This window comes from Lagenorhynchus albirostris, chromosome 2, assembly GCF_949774975.1.
Source record: "Lagenorhynchus albirostris chromosome 2, mLagAlb1.1, whole genome shotgun sequence".
Classification (NCBI taxonomy): Eukaryota; Metazoa; Chordata; class Mammalia; order Artiodactyla; family Delphinidae; genus Lagenorhynchus; species Lagenorhynchus albirostris.
The window spans coordinates 152,414,393-152,432,865 of NC_083096.1; the positions used below are offsets into that span (position 1 = coordinate 152,414,393).

The window sequence follows — 18,473 nt, forward strand, 5'->3', positions numbered from 1 at the left end:
TTCTGAGACCCCTATAGTTCGAATATTGGTGCGTTTAATGTTGTCCCAGAAGTCTCTAAGACTGTCCTCCATTCTTTTCATTCTTTTTTCTTTATTTTGCTCTGCAGTAGTTATTTCCACTATTTTATCTTCCAGGTCACTTATCTGTTCTTCTCCCTCAGTTATTCTGCTATTGATTCCTTCTAGAGAATTTTTAATTTCGTTTATTGTGTTGTTCTTCATTGTTTGTTTTCTCTTTAGTTCTTCTAGGTCCTTGTTAAATGTTTCTTGTATTTTCTCCATTCTATTTCCAAGATTTTGGATTATCTTTACTCTCATTACTCTGAATTCTTTTTTAGGTAGACTGCCTATTTCCTCTTCATTTGTTTGGTCTGGTGGATTTTTACCTTGCTCCTTCATCTGCTCTGTGTTTCTGTGTCTTCTCATTTTTCTGAACTTACTGTGTTTGGGGTGTCCTTTTCACAGGCTGCAAGTTTGTAGTTACTGTTGTTTTTGGTGTTTGCCCCCAGTGGCTAAGGTTGGTTCAGTGGGTTGTGTAGGCTTCCTGGTGGAGGAGACTAGTGCCTGTGTTCTGGTGGATGAAGCTGGTTCCTGTCTTTCTGGTGGGCAGGACCATGTCCGGTGGTGTGTTTTGAGGTGTCTGTGACCTTATTATGATTTTAGGCGCCTCTCTGCTAAGTGGTGGGTTTGTGTTCCTGTCTTGCAAGTTGTTTAGCATGGGGTGTCCAGCACTGTAGCTTGCTGGTCGTTGAGTGGAGCTGGGTCTTAGCATCGAGATGGAGTGCTCTGGGAGAGCTTTCACCATTTGGTATTACATGGAGCAGGAAGGTCTCTAGTGGACCGATGTCCTGAACTCAGCTCTCCCACCTTAGAGGCACAGGCCTGATACCTGGCTGAAGCACCAAGACCCTATCAGCCACATGGCTCAGAAGAAAAGGGAGAAAAAAGGAAAGAAAGAAAGGAAGAAGGAAAGAGAGAGAAAGAAGTAAAGTTATTAAAATAAAAAAGAATTATTAAAAAGAAAAGAATTAAAAAGTAATTTAAAAAAAAGAAGAAGAGAGCAACCAAACCAAAAAATAAATCCACCAATGATAACAAGCACTAAAAAATATACTAAAAAAAAGGAAAAAAAGGACAAATGGTAAAAGGACATTGGTCCATTTACCTAGGACAAATGGTAAAAGCAAAACTATACAGACAAAATCACACAAAGAAGCATACACCTACACACTCACAAAAAGAGAAGAAGGAAAAAAGTATATATACCTATATATTAAAAAAAAAAGGAGGAAGAGAGCAACCAAATCAATAAACTAATCTACCAATGACAATAAACTCTAAATACTAAACTAAGATAAACATTAATCTAGAAACAAATTAGATTCAGAAAGCAAACCCCAAGACTACAGTTACTCCCAAAGTCCACCGCCTCAGTTTGGGATGATTCGTTGTCTATTCAGATATTCCACAGACACAGGGTACATCAAGTTGATTGTGGAGATTTAATCCACTGTTCCTGAGGCTGCTGGGAGAGATTTCCCTTTCTCTTCTTTGTTCTCACAGCTCCCAAAGGCTCAGCTTTGGATTTGGCCCCGCCTCTGTGTGTAGATCACCTGAGGGCATCTGTTCTTCGCTCAGAGAGGACGGGGGGGGGGGGGGGGGGGCGGTTAAAGTAGCAGCTGATTAAAGGGCTCTGGCTCACTCAGGCCGGGCGGGAGGGAGGGGCATGGAGTGCGGGGCGAGCCTGCGGCGGCAGAGGCCGGCGTGACGTTGCACCAGCCTGAGGCGCGCCGTGCGTTCTCCCGGGGAAGTTGTCCCTGGATCCCGGGACCCTGGCAGTGGCGGGCTGCACAGGCTCCCCGGAAGCGGGGTGTGGATAGTGACCTGTGCTCGCACACAGGCTTCTTGGTGGCGGCAGCAGCAGCCTTAACGTCTCATGCTCATCTCTGGGGTCCGTGCTGATAGCCGCGGCTTGCGCACTTTTCTGGAGTTCGTTTAGGTGGTGCTCTGAATCCCCTCTCCTCGCGCAGCCTGAAACAATGGTCTCTTGCCTCTCAGGCAGGTCCAGACCTTTTCCCGGACTCCCTCCCGGCTAGCTGTGGTGCACTAGCTCCTTCAGGCTGTGTTCACGCAGCCAACCCCAGTCCTCTCCCTGGCGTCTGACTTCCGAAGCCCGAGCCTCAGCTCCCAACACCCACCCGTCCCGGCGGGTGAGCAGACAAGCCTCTCAGGCAGGTGAGTGCTGGTCGGCAGCGATCCTCTGTCCGGGAATCTCTCCGCTTTGCCCTCCGCACCCCAATGGCTGTGCTCTCCTCCATGGCTCCCAAGCTTCCCCCCCACGCCCCACACCCGCCATCTCCTTCAGTGAAGGGGCTTCCTTTCCTAGTGTGTGGAAACCATTCCTCCTTCACAGCTCTCTCCCAGAGGTGCAGGTCCCATCCCTATTCTTTTTGTCTCTGTTTATTCTTTTCTCTTTTGCCCTACCCAGGTACGTGGGGAGTTTCTTGCCTTTTGGGAGGTCTGAGGTCTTCTGCCAGCATTCAGTAAGTGTTCTGTAGGAGTTGTTCCACGTGTAGATGTATTTCTGGTGTATCTGTGGGGAGGAAGGTGATCTGCATGTCTTCCTCCTCCGCCATCTTGAAGGTCTCCTCACAACTGCCTTTTGTATATTGATTTTATATCCTGCAACTTCACTGAATTCATTTATTTGTTCACTCTGTTCATTTTTTAAAAATCTCTTTTCTCTTTGTTCTTGAGATTTGGATATTTTCTAGTGATCTATGAATTCACTCTCTCTTCTGTCATCTCCATTATGTTGTCAAGCTTATACAGTGAATGTTTATTGCGGATATTGTGTCTTACAGTTCTAGAATTTTCATTTGGTCCTTCTGTTATAGTTCATGTTTCTCAGGTGATGTTTCCTATCTTCTTCATTGTGATTGCATTTTCTTTTACATCATCAAATGTAGTTATAATAGCTGCTTTAAAATTCTTGTCTGCTGGTTCCAGCGTCTGGCTTATCTTGAGGTTGGTCTTGTTGATTGTCTTTTTTCTTGAAAATGGATAATACTTTCCTGGTTTCATATATCAGGTAATTTTGAACAAGTATCAAGAATCCTGGACATTGTTAATGTTTTACAGACTTGGCCCTTCTATATTCTTCCAAACAATGTGTTGATTTTATTTGGTTGTTGGTTGATTTTACCAGGCAATTAGCTTGGTTGGATCCAAGCTGAAAACGTAATCTCTTGGGTTGCAGTTTAAATATCCATCTATTTCTTTTTCCTTAGCAAGTCTTCCTGGAGTCTGATCTGTGCATGCGTGGTTCAGAGATTGGGGTAGAAATTTTACACAAAATTTGGGGCTGCATTTCTGGATCTCTCTTTTCTGGGATTTCCCCCTTCATTTCCTGTTTTTTGCTACTACTGGCATTGTAACCACCCCAAGGTGGTATGACCTGCCATTAGTCTAAAAGGTACAAAAATGGGAAACTCACCCCATGCAGCTCCTTTTTTCCAAGTGTCAATGCCCCTCCAGAACTGCCGACTTTAGGCTTTCACTTTCCAATCCCTTTGAGTCATTTTGTTGTTGTTGTTTTGAATATGTAATTGTTACCTGAAGGAAGGTCAATCCAATAGGAACTTACTCAGAAGCTCAGTCAGAGCTTTGGCATCTGGGTATAGTTATTGATTTTAAAAATCGGTAGATCAGTTAAGCATTTGGTAGACATAGAAGAAAAATGTATTAGTAAATACATTAATAAACTAGAGGAAATTACCAAATTATCAAAATTGTAGCACAGAGAGATGAAAGTACAAAAAAAAAAGAAAGAAAGGAGAAAGTCCAGAATATGTCCAGAATAATTCCAAAAGGAAATATTTGAGAGAATGGAGAAGAAGCAATAAACAAATAAATAATGGCTGAGAACTTTTAGTGTTTGAAGACATTAGTCTGTAGATAAAGGAATCACAGTGATCCCCAAGCAGGATAAATGAAACTAAAACTAAACTATGCATATTGTGGTGAAACTGCAGAATACCAAAGGCAAAGAGAGAACTCAAAATAACTGGAGAGAAACAAGTCATCTATGAATGAAAATGATTAGATTTATAGACACCATAACAACAGTGGAAGCCCTACCCTCACATGCCCATGGAATTATATGTCAATTGCTGAGAGGAAATAACTAATACAGAATATTATGCCTTGCTAACCTATTATTCAAGAATAAAGATAAGACATACTATGGAACAAACTTCAGGAAAAAGGAAGAGGAACTTAGAAGCAAGAAAGAGGGTATAACATTGGGCAAAGAAACTGGTAAACATTAATAAATATAAATAACCATTTACTTTTTTAAAACAACGATAATCACAAATTTGAGAGTATGAAGATCAGGGAGAAGTAAAATACTGAACAATGCTAATTTTAAGGTAAAAAGTGTTTTTTTGGCATTTAAACACTCTGAATTTCTGTAATATTTGACAGAAGGATTGAGCTAATGTAAGTCTTTGTGTGCATTAAAAAATTTGAGGTTAAACAATAAAAAGAGGCACTGGGAAATACAAATCAAACAGAATGTTAAATGGAAGTTTTGACAGGGGCACCAAGATGTAATTATCTGCAATTTTCAAAACGAGGTGCTAAATCAAGATGCAGAATTTCCAACGGAAACGTTGATCCCCAGTTTCTTGACTCAGAGCCATCAACAGGATCCAGTATATCAAAGGGGATCTGGGTGAGGATTTTGAAGCAGGGATATTGGGAGGAGAATTTTTGGAAAGTTGCTGAAGTCCAGTCCCCTAAGGATAAAGAGGTAAGGGAGCCTAACCTTTCAATTCAACCTGAGTTATCTTTCGTGCTTTGGTTGGGTGGGGGAAACTCTTCAACCAGACAACTCAGAGAGCCTGATTTGTCTCCTGCAGTTGCGAGAGATCTGCTCTGATGTTTGACATAGGACTGAGATACTAAATTGGCCTTTGGCAGGGAAGGCAGAGTAGAGATTGCAGACAGATTGCATTCGGGAAGTACCTACGTTCCCACTACAGCAGGGCCAAGGATGGTTTCTGTGAATGAGATAGGGATCATGCAGAGATAGCCAGATGGGAGCCTTAATATTTAAGACCTGCCCCAAAAGACAGGGTGAGATCCTGTGATATGGACCTCTGAAGGACCGAGGGTAGAGGGGTGGGACAGTCAGAGGGATGGGATGCAGCCTCTACCTCAGGGAACCTCAGAGCCCAGCTGTAGCTTCTGCTTGGCCCAGAGTATAAAGTCTGTGGGGCCAGCTAGTAGCCAAGTAAGAGCTTTACTGCCCCTGCTTCTCCTCCCCTTTGTACCCCAATCACTCAGGGGCTTGAAGCCCTGCTTAAGAAGCTAGGGGCAAGAGGGTAAGAGGAAAAAGAAGCTCACCATACCTCCCTTCCCTGACCCCAAGTTTCCACCTGTCATAGGCTGTATATAGGGAAGGCGGAAACCACCTTTAACCAGCCTGTTTGGGAACAGAAGATTCTTACTTTGAAATGAAGATTCAAGAGTTCAGTCTTGCAACAAATGCGTATGGAGTGCCTATTCTGTGCCAGGCATTGCTCAATGCTGGGGATTTCTCAGTGAACAAGATACATAAAAATAACTTCTGTTATGGAGTTAACATTTTAATGGATTAATATCTAGGACTAGACGTTTTAAAGTTGATATTTTATGTTGTGACTTAAAGTGACTGCAAAACTGTCTGTTACCCAAAAGAGAGTAGAAATTTGAGGGGATAAGTAAATATAAAATAAACATTTAAAACATTTGAATTTTAGTGAATGGCTATTTACTAGACAAACACTACGAAAAGAAAGCTGATATAACCATATTGTCATCAGAGAACAGTCTGTTAACAGAGAATGCTGTTAAGGATTTTAAAAAAGAGTTCATGAAGCTATAGCAATTTTCAACTTGCTTGTACCTAATAACATAACTTCAAAATACATAAAGCAAAATTTGGCCGAATGACAGGAGAAATGAACAGATCCATTATCATAAAGGGAGATTTAAACATAACTCTTAAAACTCGATAACTGATAGAGTAAACAGACAAAAAAATTATTAGGGATACAGAATATTTTCACACACAAGTGACAAGCTTGATCTAAGGTAGAGATTGGCAAATTATGGCCTGTGGGCCAATACCATCCTACTGCCTGTTTCTATAAATAAAGTTTTATTGGAACACAGACTTGTTCATCTATTTAGTATTGACCATGGCTGCTTTTGTGCTACAATGGCAGCACTGAATAGCTGTGACAGACAGTATTCACAAAGCTGAAAATATTTACTATCTGGCCCTTTTATAGGACTTTTGTTGACCCCTGATCTAAAGCATTTAACAAAACCCTGCCTCTAACAATTGAAGAGTACACGTTTTTTTCATGCACACATGAACATTTATAAAAATTGATAATGTAGCAAATATTGACTTAAAAAAACCAATAACATATATATCTCTAACCACAGAAAAAACCCAATATCATATATCTCTGATCACAAAGCAATTACATCAGAAATTGATAATGAAAAGATAAGCAATCTCCTAAGTTAGAAATTTAAAATATTTTTCTAAATAATTAATGAATCGAAGAAGTCATAATAGAAATTATACATTTGAATTGAATGATAATGAAAATGCTACATTTCAGAAGTGAGTGGGAAATGGCTAAAACAATTCTGAGAGGAAAATGTAGAGCTATAATTATCTGTATTTGAAAGAAGAATCCAATTCCAAAAGTAAGGAAAAGAACAGAAGAGCAAACTCAAAGAAAGTAGAGGAAAGGAAATATTAAAGACTGAATTAATGAAATAGAAAATAAAGAGCCAATAGAAAAGATCCAGTAAAGCAGAAAACAAAAGATAAAGAATCCCTCAGCAAGACAGACCAAGAGGAAAAAAAAAAAAAGATGAGAACAAATAAACACCATTGAGAATGAAACTGCTTTGTGGTCAGATGGCTACAGACTGGATAGAGCGGGAGATAGGCACAATGTACTGTTTTTATTAGTCTCTGTACATTTCTGTATGTTTGAAAGATTTCCTCTCTCACACACATGCACACATAAAATAAAATGTATAAACAAAAAAAGAGTGTGGTCTCTGGATTCAGACTGCCTGAGCTTTAAGATAGGTTCTAGACTTTGTTAATGAGTACCTTGGGGCAAGGTACTTAAATCCTTCCCATGCTTCTGTTCCCTGTCTGTAAAATGAAGGTAATAATAACATCTGGCCCATCAGCTCACACGTTCTCCTTCTCAAGATGCTGGGATTTCAGGCCAAGGTTTCATTGACACTGATTTTCAAAACTTTCTCTAGTCTTAAGCTTGCCCCAGAATCGCTTAATGCATCTCCCTCACCTTTAGACAGGAATGTTTAAACTACCCTGGAGACCTTAGGAAGTTCTCTTGGTGCTCTAGACCCCACCTGGGAGGAAGGGGAGGGCTTGTCAAAGGAGGCTGTAGAAGGAGGAATGGAGCTGGGAAGATACAAGGTAAAGAACCAGTATTTACTAGCTCTCCTCAGTGCATCAGCTGGTGTGCTAGGTGAACACCTATTCCCTCCTGTGAAAGGTGATACCATGTTATCTACCATCGACTGTGTTCAATTTCACTGGCATTACATGTCACGATATCTCCGTGCTGTAATGCATCTAGTCCATGGCCTCTAATGACTGCGTGATACTCAATGGTGAGCCAGATCTGGCCACAACCTCTTCTTACCCTTTCCCCTAATCTTAGGAACCTAGGTTGCCTTTAATTCCTGGCCGCAAGGCACAATACTTGGGAATTTCTTCATAGATGCCCTCTTATAGAACCCTGTGAACATTTCTCTGGAACTTATAGCTGGGGGTGAACTCTCTGGGTCACAAGGAAGAGAAACACTTATTTAAACTCAGAATTGTCATGCTGTTTTCCAGATGGCAGAAGGGGACTTGAGCATCTGCAGATTTTGGGATCCTCTGGGTGTCTTGGAACCAATACCTCGCAGCTACCAAGGGATGGTGTTGCATTGCCAACACGTGCTGTAGGGATGGGTGCTATTAGTTGTTATCTGATTAAAAATTTGCCTTTGGGGTTTGATCTGAAATAAGAGAAATGCTGGGCTTTTGTCTCACCAGGTTTGGGTGGCCTGCTTCCTTGGCTGCCTTCCACATACCCACCCCACTTGTGCACAAGGAAAGAGCTGCATGAAATGACACCTTCTGTTCAGTGTTGTGGTTCATTTTTCCTTCTTGTTATCTTTATGTGTGCTCCGTGTCTAAACTTTACGTGGGAGCCTGGAGCAAGAGAAAGACTCAGGATTGTGGAGTCAGGCTGACCTGAGTTCAAATGCTGGGTCTGCCACTTTCTACTTACTAGTTCTGGCTCGCCTCCAGGGCCACCTTGATTAGTTTGGGGTGCTTTACAGTGCTTTGGGTGCTCACTCCAGGAACCGACAGGGGGCTAGTTACATCAATGGTGTGTGGGTTTTAGTGGTTTAATTCAGAAGGTGATTTTATTCCTGAATTCTGGGGGCACAAGCTGCATGTAACTAGACTGAAAACCAAAGCTCTTCCATTGGCCTAAGAGGCCTTGTGTGAATTAACGTTCCTCATCTTCCACTGCTTTCCCTGAGCTCTCTAAGTCCTGTTAACACTGGCCAAGGGAAGAGGGTTAGGGTTAGGTCATTGCTGCCTCAGGGACTTTGCACTTGCCGTTCCTTCTGCCTAGAACTTTCTTCCACCTGATTTTTCGAGGGTTGGCTGCTTCTGCATTATCAGTTCGAACATCATCTCTTGTTGCCCCCTAGTCACCTGTTTTATTTTCTTTGTAGCACTTATTCCTCAAGTCATCTCGTTTATTTATTTACTTGTTTACTTGTCTCCTCTGCTAGAATATAAGTTCTGTCTTAGCAGGGACCTTGTCTGTCCTGATCACTGTTATATCCCCAGAATCCAGAACAGTGCTATATACACACTATACACTCAGTAAATATATTTGAATACATGGGCAATAAATGGACTTACTGAAAGAAGAAGCAACTCTCCATTTCAAAATATGGAAACTAATTTCTTCGGTGCCTATAAATACCTGTGGAGGGGGCTTCCCTGGTGGCGCAGTGGTTGAGAGTCCGCCTGCCGATGCAGGGGACACGGGTTCGTGCCCCAGTCCGGGAAGATCCCACATGCCGCGGAGCGGCTGGGCCCATGAGCCACGGCCGCTGAGCCTGTACGTCTGGAGCCTGTGCTCCGCAACAAGAGAGGCCACGACAGTGAGAGGCCCGCGTACCGCAAAAAAAAAAAAAAAAAAAAAAAAAAAAAACCTGTGGAATTGAAACAAATATTTGTGGAACTGCATCATATTAATGCACAGTAAAGCTTTTAGTTGAGAGCACCATGGAGAGCGATCGTAAATGAGTAATAATTGCAAGACTAGCATGCTGTGGGAAGCACTGAGGATTGAGCCTATAGCATAGTTTAGGCCAGCTCTTGATTCTGAAATAGAGTTCAAGAAAGGGTTTCACTCAGGTTGTATAGGCTCCATGGCTGCCTTGGAGAAGCAAGGCCTGAGTTCAGGTTCTGGTTCTGTATTTTCTTATCTGTGTGGCTTTGGGCACTTCCCTTAAGCTTTTGAAGCCTATATTTTCTCATCTGTAAAATGCGAGCCTACTAACTGCCGTGGTAGTTATGAGGACTGACCAAGGTGATGGATATGGTGCATGTGAAACAAACATGGGCTTAGTGCAGGCTGGGAAGGGAGCAGGGATCATCATCACGTGACCCTGCTCTGGCCAGCTCTGGCCCTGGTAGTGTGAGCTCAGAGGTCATGCCAGATATGTGTCCGCTGAGTGTTGGCTGAGGGACACTCTTCTCCAACCTCTGTGGTCAGAAGCCAGCTTTCTACAAGCTCACAGACGTGGCGTATTGGGGCTTGAATTTTAACCGTGGCCCAAGAAAACAAAAACAAACAAACAAACAGACAAAACCAGTCCTCGTTAAGAAGGCTCTCACTATTCAGAGTCTTCTGGGGATATTCTCAGGTAGCAGAACTACAGTGCCCAAGGTCCAGGATGTCAAGAAAGGAAGCCCCTGCCATTGGAGGATGGGCTGAGTGGGGGGTCAGGAGGGGGCTGCTGTGGATGGCCGCGGGAAGGCACAGGAGCCCCAAACACCCCTTAAGTGGGGAGGCCCAGGCCACCATCAGAGCGGCTGAGGAAATCTGTGAGACAGATACTGCCATGGTTCTTTCTGTTTGTGCCTCTTTTGGGGGGCGAGGGTGGGCGCTGACCCAGTGTTCAGACCTGCTGCTCTGACCTGGAATTAAAGGGGAGGTGTTAAGTGGCACGGTGTGAGCTTGCCTATTTTAATATAGTCTCTCATGTGTTAGAATCGCGTATTGGACATCACACACAGAATCGGAGGGCACTGGCTGACTTCTGACGGCCCTTCTCACTTGATGGCTCTGTGACTCTCTCAGCCTTCTTCTTTTGGCCTAGAAGATACAGTCTTTATGGCCAATGGCAAAGAAGAGATTTCCACAGCAATCTCTGTTCGCCATGGTCCTGGGGAGAGAAATAGCACCGCTGTTCATGGCGAGAGAGAGGCAGCTGGAAGCGAGCAGTCTCTTAAGCTCCCTCCAGGTCATCGAGTCTTGCCTGTCGTGTTTGGGAGGAGGACCAGCTGGTGGTGACTGCCTGGCAGACGTGTGAGTCACTGTTTTGGGGCTGCCATGCCAGCGCTGCTTCTGGGTCACCAGAAAGACAAGATGTGTTTGACACGTAGTGGCTGCCACAGCTGCAGGCGGCTGCAGGCCAGATGTTAAGAGTGCTAGATGAGGGTCCGGATGACTGGATTTGACTCCCACTTCTGTTTCTTACTGGCTGTGGGATCTGACACCTCAGAGACCTCATCTCTAAAATGAAGGCATTGGACCAGGACCTCGAGACCACGAAGGCTCGTGCCCCCTCTAAGAGCCTCTGAGGCCCCACAGAACACAGGATCATGGGTGTGGCCGGGTTGACCCAGGTCCGGAAAACTGCCGTGCTCCAAGTACTGCTGAGGACTGGGCCCCTGCCCCGTCCTGACGGGCTGCGTCTGTAGAGCAGAGAGACTCCCCTTGCTCTGTCTCATCTGTCCAGGGATGGGGATGCTTCTCATTTCACAGACGGAGCAACCGTTTGAGTAGTGGGTTCTCAGCGCAGTGGTTTGCCTTCTCTGGGCTGAAGAGCACGGGTCCTCCCAACAGTCTTAGTATTTGCTAATTTCCCTTCCCTGGGACACTTGTCACTATCACTTTAGAAATGAGGCGTCCAGATGGGAACACAATACAGATGTGACCCAGCTATCACAGAGGGGATGCTAGAAAGCTGCTGAGCGGTGTCTGGAATTGAGACGTTTCCCCAGCTGGCCTTATCCTCTGTTTGTGCCAAATCCACAGCATCCTATTAGACATCTGTCCGTTTCAGGCCGAGACAGTTCTATATTTGTGTTTCTTGTGTTTGTAAGTGCGTGTGAAGGAGGCTCTGTTTAGAGACAAGGACTGACTCTGGCTCCCCCTGGAGGACAGCTGGATGCGGTCGGGGTAGGCAGCCTCGCATACCCCCTCTGCTCTGCGCTCCTGTCTGTCCTAAGGTAGCAGATATTTTAACGACTTGGGTTGTTTTGTTTATTAAAATGTCATACCCTCGTAAGAATCGACTGAGTGGGTATCTGTCTTCTTAAGCAGGTGCCTCTGGGAATTTCTCTTTGTAACTTGGGCTTCTCTGGGCCTCTGCTTGCCCAGCTTCAAAATAAGGCAATTTTTCTAGCTCTAAATTATATGACACTTTGGGAGTTAAATAGGTAACTAGATAGAATGGGATCTACCTTTTCAATTACAATGGCTGCTATCTTTGTATTATCTCTCTTGTTGGAATTTATTATGACCCCAAGAAAAAGAACTCCTCCTTTCCCTAGCTTTCTGCCTCACCTCTTATTTCTCACCTCCTCCTGACGTTTTGCCACTCCCCACACCCCTAACCTGAAGATGCTCTGAGTTCAGCAGGAAGCAACATAGCACGATGGCTAAGGGTAGTGTGTCTGGAGGGGCCCAGCCTGGGTGTGTGGTCTGGGTCCATCACTGACACCTGGGTGACCTTCAGTGCATCACATAACCTCTCTGTGTCTGCTCCATTATCTGTCAAAAAGGGGATAATGCCAGCACCTACCTTAGAGAGAAATGCACGTAAAGTGCTTCGAATAGTTGCAGTAGTGTTCATTTGTTGTTATTTTGTTATTGCTGCCTTCTTATGGGGTGAGATGGCAAATGTAACCCAGAGTCACCACCAGCCTCTTTTCCTCTAGGAAATGCAACAAACAAGCAAGGAAATAAACAGAAAACATGGATCCTGAAGTTTCCAGTGGTGTCTGTTCTGAGTGCGAGAGCAGCACAGGCCACTGTCCCCACCATCAGGAGGAGAGGCAGCTGGCTGGCCAGCAGAATGGGCCATGGAGTGCAGGTCATGCCAAGGGTTTAAGAGATGGGGTCATAGCCAGCAGGTTGTTCAGTAACTGTCTACAAGGCAATAAATGCTAACGGAGGACCCTGAGGGCCACACCCTACCGTAGGGATGAAAATGGATCTCGTTATTGGAAGACTCAACCCAGTAGGAAAGATAAAATGCAGCATCCTAGGAGTTTGGAGTTACTAGGGAGGGGGTGGGAAGTACCCAAGATCAAGATATAGAACAGGCAAGATCCAAGAGAGTGAAAACTTGGTGAAATCAAAGGTTCAGGGCAATTGTAGGCAAACCCATGACCCGTGTGCCACATAGGCCTTCTGGCTTCAAAAAAAGACCCGCACTATAAATGGGGGGTAAAAAGTTAGAAAGCTGCTTCTCAAAGTGATAAGAATATACCTTTTTCTCCCTAAGAGGCACACGTAGTACAACAATGAAGCTAAATTTATTTTAAATTGATTCATTTTTAAAATAATGTAATGGTTTTATTGTGCTTCACCTTATGGCATGTAGCAGATACTATGATTTTTACAAATTGAAAGTTTGTGGCAAACCTGTATTGTCAGATGATGGTTAGCATTTTTTAGCAATAAAATAATTTTTAATTACAGTATGTACTTTTTTTTTTTTAGACATAACGCTATTGCACTCTTAACAGACTGCAGCATGAACATAACTTTTCTACGTAGTGGGAAACCCAAAAATTCATGTCACTTGCTTTACCGAGGTATTTGCTTTATTGCAGTGTTCTGATACCAAACCCACAATATCTCCAAGGTATGCGTGTATGTTATATAAACTCTGAATAACCACCGTTCACCAGGGCACTGTTTTTAGGGGCCCAGCCAGGAATGAGGGTCAGTACCTTGGAGAGCTCCAAGGGGGTTCCAAATAGCTGAGGCAGGCAACTAGCTTAGCATGAGTCAGAAGCCTGCTGCTGGACCCGTGAGGTACCAGCCTGTATCTCCTGTGGGCATCCATTGTGAAGGCTGGTACTCCTCTAGGTGGAGACCCCAGAGCCGGGTCAGCCGGGCGGGTGGGGAGCCAGGGCTCAGGATGGAGACTGGGTATCTGCCCTCTCCCTGGATGCAGTCTTCCTGGTACCCAGGAGAGATCATTGCACCGATCCTGGAGTCAGCTATTAGGTCCTGTCACTAGGGTGTTTGTGGCACTTTGCCGTCTTAGAGGCGGTTGGTAGCCTTTCTCCTCTAGTGGAGGTGACTTAGTTATTTGAGATAAGACATTGAAAGGGTTGCTGCTGCCTGAAGGCAGAACCAAAGAACTGGGACAAGCTCAGTGGCAGTTCTGCTTTTCCAGCCTCATGGATGTGTGAATCTCTCCAGTTGATCCATTCAGTTCTTGTGGGTGTCCAGGGACTGTCTGTGAGACGCAGGACGAAGCCAGGCTTTCACACGTTTGTGATTGGCTTCGGGCCCTGAATAGTGCAGGCGGATTAAGTTTGGTATAAAACCTGACCAACTGCAGTTTGGGGAGGTGCACCCACACGCATCTGGTGTGTGCGTGCACAGATGGGGGTGTGGTTTGGATATTTCTCTTCTGGAACAAGGCATTTAAAAAATAATAATTAATAGGTTCAGTCCCCAGCCAGGTGTGGACTCTGGTGAGTTGGTGATGGCAACAGATTTTATCCTCATGGCTCGTCTGCTTCCTCTTTCTCTTCTCTCTCAGTTTCCCTCGTCTTCACTTTTCCCTGGGCATTTATTGTCTTTTCTGTGCAGGGCTGAGCTATGCACCCATGGTCACCTGTGGTAACCATATACCCTAGATTCTCAGGGACAGTTCTGATTATGGATACTTTCATTCTGTTCATTAAAAGTGATTTGTTCAATGTATGACTGAATGTGATTTCATTTTATGTTTTTGTAAAACCTAAATAATTTCCTAAATCAGGAAAATAATCTTCAGTCAAACTACACGTCTGAATTTTGCATGTAGGAGATATCGTCACCATATGTCAAAGACTGAAAGGGAAAATAATTTTCATCTCCTGGGCCAGTTCAATCCATTGGAGGGATCACCTGTGTTGAAAAGGAGCCTCAGGCTGTACTGGGAAAGAGGGTCGTGATCGATTAGTGATGTCTGTCATGAGCATAATATGGCCACTGGTGTTGTCTTTGGCACCAAGATATTTCTGTTCCACGGTCCTTCTGCTCTCAAGCTGTTTCAAGTCTCTCTTGTCATAGAAAAAGCTGCCTTAGTCATCAGTGGTGAGGGATTATTACCCTAATGTGGTAACCATCCCAGAGGGTAGAAGAGACCCATGTCTCAACTGAGCATCCAGAGATAGGCCAGGAGAAGGGGATATTTGGGGACTTCTCAGCACTCATTGCAAAGCACATAGCCAGCCCTGTTCTGAATCCCAAAGTTTCTTACCTTGAGACAACCTAGTTTAATGGAAAGAACCTGGGGTTTGGAGGCACACAGATTTGGCTATAAATCCTGAATATTCCAGGTGTACTCTGTGACCCTTAAGAAAGTTATATAGCTTTTCTGGGTCTCAGTTTATTCTTCTATAACAAGGAAATAATAATAATTATTATAAACATTAAATCATATAACACATTTAAAGCACCCACAGTGGTGCCTGGCACACAGTAAATACTCCATAAACAGAAGCCCTTCCAACAATAACTTATCAGGACTGAGGACTATGTCATTTGCTCCTGACTGACTATTTGAATAAACCTATTTTAAATAATGAATATCACTTGTGCTTTGGGCAATAATTTCATCTCACTTCTACTCCCAAATCTGAAAAATAAATAAAGGAGATGACCTTTACTAAATGATTTGGAATTTCAGCAGAAGGTTCTATAATTGCTAGTTAACAGGCCCAGGAAACCAGCTCTTGTGCAATAATTGGAGGTGTGCAGGTTGGGACATTAAATTACGGGCTGGCCTCCTGGAATAGAAACCTTGCCACCATGACAACACCTTTCTGCATCTGCCTGATTAAGTCAACAAATTGTTGGTTCCCAGCCCGAACCGGATAGCGACAAGGGCTTTCTCCTGCTGGAATCTTCAGGTCTTGACATGCCCGTCAAGTTCCTTACAAAGACCAGGCGGGGCGTCGGGGGGACACCCAGGAGGAGGAAGAGATACAGCACCTGCTGCCGAGGTGCCTGCAGTCTGTGGGGGAGACCAGCAGAGATGGACCCGTTCAGGAGAGGGAAGGCAGGATAAGGTCGGCAGAGGCAGCAAAGCAGAGAGGTCAGTGGGGTGGCCCGCTGGAGCCTGCCGGCGGGTTCGGATCCAGCCCCGCCACTTACAGGGCTGTGTGCCTTGGACACGTTACTTAGCTTCTTTGGGCCCAGTTTCTTTAACTATAAGGCGGGGATAATCATCATACTTACCTCCTAGGGTTGCTGTGGGAATTAAATGGGCTAATGTTTATAAAGTGCTTTGGACAGTGTCTAGCAGAGGGTGTAAGTATTTGACATTATTATTATTGGGGTTATAACTCTAATTATCTGAAAACAGAATGACTTCTGGGGTCCAAGTGAGCAGGGAAGACAGCAGGGACCACTGGGGGCCTCCTCCACGATCTTGCCCTTGGCCGCAGCCCCTACTGCTGGACGTCTCCGCGCCTTTGCTTCTGCTCTTTGCCCTCTTGATCTCCTGACCTGTTCCCACACGCACACCACTCTAGACCCAGGCCAAACACCACAACTGTCAGGAAATCCTTCTGGACTCCCGCCTCGCCCGGCAGGGCCAATCGGCCCGTCTCAGAGCCCCCTGAGCACCTTTCACCTGCGCTGTGAGCTCTCTCCACTCGCCCCAGTGACTCGGTTCCTCGTGTGTCTCCATCGCCCACCGTGCTAGAGGCAGCAGACCTGGATGTGCACTCTGGCTCACAGCTTGCTAGAGCTGAGACCCTGGGGAGACCGCCTGCCCTCCCCTCTTGTCTTTGCAGATGGGCACAGCCGCCTGGCAGGGTGTGGAGAGATTGTGTGTCTGGCCCATCCCTGAGTCCCTGCCCTCGCTCCCTCTGTCCTTACCTCAGTCTCCCTGACCTGGCGAGAGGTCTGGTGCTCCAGAGAGGCCACACACGCTGGTTTCTGAGCACCGTTCCTCGCCCGTCCTCTGGGCTCCTGGGATCTACCACAAGGCCTAACGCATGGGGGCAGGGGTGGTGGTGAATTCATGTTTGTATTTTCTTCCCTTCTCCCCTCCTCATTTCACGTCTTCATTCTCTAGCACAGGGCTATCAAATAGTGGGGAAAGGGCCCTCAGTGTAAGGATGAGAAGTGGGAGGGAACCGGGTCCAAGTGACACGGAGGAGGGTCCTGGGGGCCAGGCCCAGGCCCTCTGTTTGGCTGATCCGTGCTCTATGACAGGGAGAATTAAATGTGCTCTACTGGGCTTCCCTGGTGGCACAGTGGTTGAGAGTCTGCCTGCTAATGCAGGGGACACGGGTTCGAGCCCTGGTCCGGGAGGATCCCATATGCCGTGGAGCAACTGGGCCCGTGAGCCACAACTACTGAACCTGCGCGTCTGGAGCCTGTGCTCCGCAACAAGAGAGGCCGTGATAGTGAGAGGCCTGCGCACCGCGATAAAGAGTGACCCCCGCTTGCCACAACTAGAGAAAGCCCTCGCGCAGAAACGAAGACCCAACACAGCAAAAATAAATTAATTAATTAATAAAAACTCCTACCCCCAACATTAAAAAAAAATGTGCTCTACTTTTGATTTTGAAACATGTCAAGGGGCAATATCCCTCCCACATTAGAGCACAGGAAAGGGGCAGGGGTCGAGAGTGGCAGGGGAATTGGGGGTGGGATAAGTCAAGAGAAAGAGGAAATTGGGCCCTAGTAGCCTCAGCTGCTGGCTCAGTGACCGGGTGACCTGGAGATGATTCACCCTGTCCACTTGGGGGTGTAGGGAGTGTGCGGGTAGGAGAGGAGGTGAGGGTAGAGGTGGTGAGCACATCACAATCTGGGTCCTGTCCAGTTGATCTTTCTTGGGAAAAGCAGGGAAGGCGTTGAGCTTGGAGTCCCCCACCCCGCTGGAATTCCCTCGAGATACCCCTTCTCTCCAGAGTCTGAGTCAGGCCTGAGACATCCAGCTGGGTCCGTCCCTGCCCCTTCTACAGAGGGGAAGCACAGACGTGTCCCTTCCTGCTCAGCTCTTACTCATAATGATGCTGTGACAGAAGCCACCTGTCACTGGCCCCTGGCTGTGCGCCAGGTGCAGGATAAGCATTTCACATTCTCACCACAACCTTCAGGGGCAGAGGCCACTCTATCCCCATTTAACATACGGGGAAACAGAGGCTCAGGGAGGTGAACTTATTTGCCTAAGGTCCGAAAGGGCCCTGGCATAGCAGGGACTCCTTCCTGAGTCTGTGGGCCCCCAACACAGTCAATCACCATGACGTTCTCTTAGGAGGTGACGGGGGGTGAGGGGAGCAGAGCAAAGGACATGCTGAGGAGATCCTTGGGTCACCTGTCCCCTCGTGTGGTCAGGTCGGTCGCCCTGGCTGGTTTCCCTGAGGCGATGGCACCCGAGGCTGTCGACAAGAATTGGGGAGACCTGAGGAGGACAGATATGGGGGTGCAGCAGGTCTGGGCTGAGAAGAGCTTCTGTGGGGCAGTGAGGGAGCTGGCCCAGAGAACGGAGGGGAGCGGCCCGAGGCCCTGGAAGCTTCAGGAAGGGAGGCAGAGGGCAGGCACCAGGGCTTTTTCTGGCGGGGAGGACAGAGAGAACTGACATCTAGGAGATACCTGCTGTGTGCCAAGCCGCATGCTGGGAGCTGGGGACCCAGATCGGAGTAAGGCTGTGTTTCCGCCTGAGGAAGCTCAGTGGAGTGGCGGAGGCCAGTGAGGAGCCGTAGCAGCGGAGTAATGCGAGATGCGCTACCAGAGACAGATGCGCGAGATGCTCTGGTAGAGGGGAGCGAGGAGTGCATGCGGGCTGTACAGGATGTGGGGATGGCTAGAGGA

At 46.1% G+C, this 18,473-nt stretch overlaps 1 protein-coding gene and 1 long non-coding RNA gene across 2 annotated transcripts in view; one reads left to right on the plus strand and one right to left on the minus strand.

Annotated features, from left to right (window-relative positions):
• HIVEP3 (HIVEP zinc finger 3) overlaps nucleotides 1-18,473 on the plus strand; it is a 503,676-nt gene that overhangs the window by 214,146 nt on the left and 271,057 nt on the right. The window lies entirely within an intron of this gene.
• Nucleotides 12,166-18,473, minus strand: part of LOC132514885 (uncharacterized) — a 449,815-nt gene continuing 443,507 nt past the window's right edge. The window contains exon 3 of the long non-coding RNA XR_009538973.1: nucleotides 12,166-12,179. This is a non-coding gene — a long non-coding RNA (uncharacterized LOC132514885). The remainder of the gene's footprint in view (nucleotides 12,180-18,473) is intronic.